We start from the raw sequence: 3,966 nt of genomic DNA, 5'->3' as shown, positions 1-3,966 counted from the left end.
TTGAATAACGTGCCACCTTATCTTCTTAGCAACCATCAGATGGATTTCATCTGCATCGACACCGTTGGATTTGAATTCATTTTACCAAACCCTATCTTGTCACACTTTCCAATGCCAGAAGATAAGAGAATTGAATAATGTCCCCAATTCTTATTAATTGAACTTTTTATTATTCTTTCCATCCATAGAGCCATAAACATATACTCAAAATGAATTACAACATTGGAGAAACTTCGAATACTGAAAATAACATATTGTCATCATCATCTTCAGATGATGATGACAATATGTTATGGATGTATGATCTATTTTCAGTGGAAGATGATGTAATGCATCATGTTATTTAAAATAATAACATGATATTAGAGTTAACCCTTAGTCATCTGAACAATCGTCGCTCCCATGGTGGCTCTATTACAGGGCATGTTGTTTTCAATCGTAACCGTGAAGAAGTAAAGCGCAATTTGTGGAATGATTAATTTTTCAGAGAATCCACGATACAATGCTGAAATGTTTCACCGAAGATATCGGATGTCACGAAGTTTGTTTCTTCGCATTGTTGAGGTAATTAAGGACCATGATAGTTACTTCCAACAGCGCTGTGATGGTCTAGGTCGAGTTGGGTTATCTAGTTTACAAAAAATTACTGCTGCTTTTCGAATGTTGGCATATGGTTTACCTGCTGATGCTACAAACGAATATTTCAAAATCGGCGAATCAACTTCAATTGAAAACTTCAAAAGATTTTGTCGAGCCATTGTAGAGATTTTCGTTGAGCAATATCTTAGACCACCTAATGCTAATGATATTGCAAGACTCTTACACATTGGAGAACAACGTGGCTTTTCAGAAATGTTAGGAAGTTTGGATTGTATGCATTGGAAGTGGAAAAATTATCCCACAACATGGGTTGGACAATATAGAGGAAGGTATGGATGTCCAACCATTATTCTTGAAGCAGTAGCTGACTATGATCTTTGGATATGGCACACTTATTTTGGTATGCCAGGCACCAACAATGACAAATGTTTTGGAGTCTTCGAATTTGTTCTCCAACCTAGCACAAGGTATTGCTCCTCCTGTTCATTACGTTATTCAAGCAAATGAGTACCATATGGGATATTATTTAGCTGATAACATATATCGAAAATGGTCTACTATTGTACAAACTATTCATCAACCACGAACTCCGAAGAAAAAATATTTTGCAATGAGACAAGAAGCATGCAGAAAAGACGTTGAGAGGGCATTTGGTGTTCTACAATCTTGTTTTGCAATTGTGGCAGGACCAACACAGTTTAAGAAGAAAAATATCTTACACGACATAATGACTGCATGCATTATTATGCACAACATGATAGTTGAGGATGAACGAGATCTCAATGCATCAATTGTGGATGTAAGTGAAGTGCCGACCTTAGCAGTTAAATTGGTACAAGATGAAGATGCTCGATTTGAACAATTTTTTGGTCGTTACAGGCAAATTAAGGACAAAGACGCTCATATTGCACTTCGCAATGCATTGATTGAACATTTGTGGTTGCGCTATGCAAATAACGAAGATAATTAAAAGCTTGTGTGCTACTTTAGCTTTTAATAATGTGTTATTTTCACTGTTGGTGCTTGTTTGTATGTTATGTTTTTATGAAGTAATTAATGTAATGTAATGTTTATATTTATTTTTGTAGTTTATCAATCATATTTTATATTTAATAAATAATTATAAATAATAGAAAAATAAAACTTATATTTTAAATAATATATATTTAAATTCAATGGTTAAAAGTGAAAAATTAAAGATGATTAAATCTATTAATAGTATGAATATAAAAGTGTGAAGTGAGAAGAATATTCTTAAAATATTATATTTTAGAGTTAAAAAAATACTCTTTTTTCCAGAAAAAAAAAACAAAATCACCTTTTTTACTGTTTGGTTCCCCAAACTTATCTATAGAAAATATATTTTTTTAAAAAAAAATCAACTGAAAAACATAATTAAAATTGGAAATATTTATTTAAGCTATTAATTTATTCATAATTTGCTAAAATTTATCTGAAAATTTTTCATCATGAGTTGTCTTTTCTCTTACCCTCTCCAAATAATAATACACAGCCTATTTTGCTGACGTGGCACATGGTGAGGAGCCCACCCACCTTTCACCAATCTGTTTAACAACGTGACATTTTTTCAGTCATAGATCAGCCAAAGGGCATTACGAGGAATTCGTAATGTCCTTCATGTGTCCAAAAAGCCATTTTCTCGACATCCGTTGGATTGATCCACACTTGATGATACCCGAAATGCAAATCCTTCTTCGAGAAAACATGAGCGACGACGAGTTCATTGAGTAGCTCGTCAACAGTTGGGATGGACAATCGATCTCGAATAGTCACCGCATTAAGTGCCTGGTAGTCAACACAGAATCTCCACTTTTCATCTTTTTTCTTGAAAATAATCACCAGAGAGGAAAACGGACTGGTACTTGGACGAATGATGCCTTCCTTTAACATTTCTCCAACCAGTCTTTCAATCTCGATTTTCTGAAAGTGCGGGTACTTGTTATGGCACACGTTCACAGGAGAGGTGTTGTCCTGCAGAGGAATTTTGTGATCAAATTCGCACACAGGTGGAAGGCTATGAGGCACCGAGAATATGTCACTGAATCTGGTCAACAGTGCATGTAAGTGGTCAAGTAAACCACGTGACCTGGTGGAATTTTCACATGTTGTGGATTGTGGCAACCTTGTTGTGGTGGCATTCAAAGAAACGGACAAGTGGAAGTACTGACTTACATGCTGGCCTCGGATGTCGCATTTCAATGATGAAGGCGAAGCGCCGTGCAACTGAGGACTTGGTAAGCCATGCAACCTAACATATGTCCCATTGTTATCAAACTCCATCTATAATTGATATTAGTCAAAGAGAGTCGGACAATGTCATACTAACCAATGCACCCCAAGGACAATGTCAGCGCCAAAGACTAAAAGAAGTAATAGGTCAACAGGAAAAATAGCATCACCAAGTTGTAAAGGGACTTGCATGCATTCCCCTCGACACTGAAGCTGGGCACCATTGCCGACCATCACATTCATATATGGTGTTGTCTATACGGTTAACCCTAGATGGGTAACCAATCTAGATTGGATGAAGTTGTTCGTTGATCCGCCATCAATGAGAACTAGTACATTCTTGCAGTTTACTTTGCCAGTGATCTTGAGTGTGGATGGTACCAAAACACTCGTCAGGGCATGAAACGAGATACATGGTATCTCTATGGCGGGCAATAGTTCTGGAGTGGGTTCAACTATTTGCATCGGTTGCTTTGGAGGATTAGACTCCAGAATTTCTCCCTGATATTCTTCCTCATCATCGATAAGAAAGCAAAGGATTGTGGCGGATTGAATCGGTATCCCCGACTAAAAGGCGAAATCATAGTTGAAGCATAGGCCCCGTTCCCGCTGAGATGCCATCTCCACTGTGGTTATTATGTCCATGAATTATGATTTCTTCAGCATTGTTTTCGCATGTAATCAAGAGACTTGCTTGATAACACTATTCTATGACAAATTTAAACAGTTTTAGATCCTTGGAAATGAAAATGGACAATTGGATTCATATCCTTGCAAAAATTTAGCCTTACAAGTATACGAACTTGTAAATGTTTGCGTTACACATGAAGTGTTTTTACAAGGCAAAAAGCAAAAATAAAAAAATTAAAAACAAAACAATAGAAGCTCTCATCCGTTTGTGCTCTACATAGCAGTTAGATAAAGTATACCCAAAGTCCACACTAAAAATTTATAGCGATCTACCAAATAGTCCATTTCGCAGGCAACAAAAGATTGAACCCTCTACAAGGCTAGGTAATATAGGAGCACTAGGAGGGTGTTCATCCTAAAATCTCTCTTTGTTATTGGTGGAGTATGTTTCGGCGAGAGATTTTGTTGGGCAGAAGTCATTCATCT

General features: G+C 36.6%; 1 pseudogene; it reads left to right on the top strand.

The window, feature by feature from the left end:
- Positions 1-209: 209 nt before the first annotated feature.
- Positions 210-1,570, top strand: LOC120254672 (annotated as a pseudogene).
- Positions 1,571-3,966: the final 2,396 nt, after the last annotated feature.

The sequence above is a fragment of the Dioscorea cayenensis genome, unplaced genomic scaffold (assembly GCF_009730915.1).
Source record: "Dioscorea cayenensis subsp. rotundata cultivar TDr96_F1 unplaced genomic scaffold, TDr96_F1_v2_PseudoChromosome.rev07_lg8_w22 25.fasta BLBR01000571.1, whole genome shotgun sequence".
NCBI lineage: Eukaryota > Viridiplantae > Streptophyta > Magnoliopsida > Dioscoreales > Dioscoreaceae > Dioscorea > Dioscorea cayenensis.
Note: the sequence above shows the minus strand (reverse complement) of the source record. Positions and strands in the feature narration are given on the sequence as shown.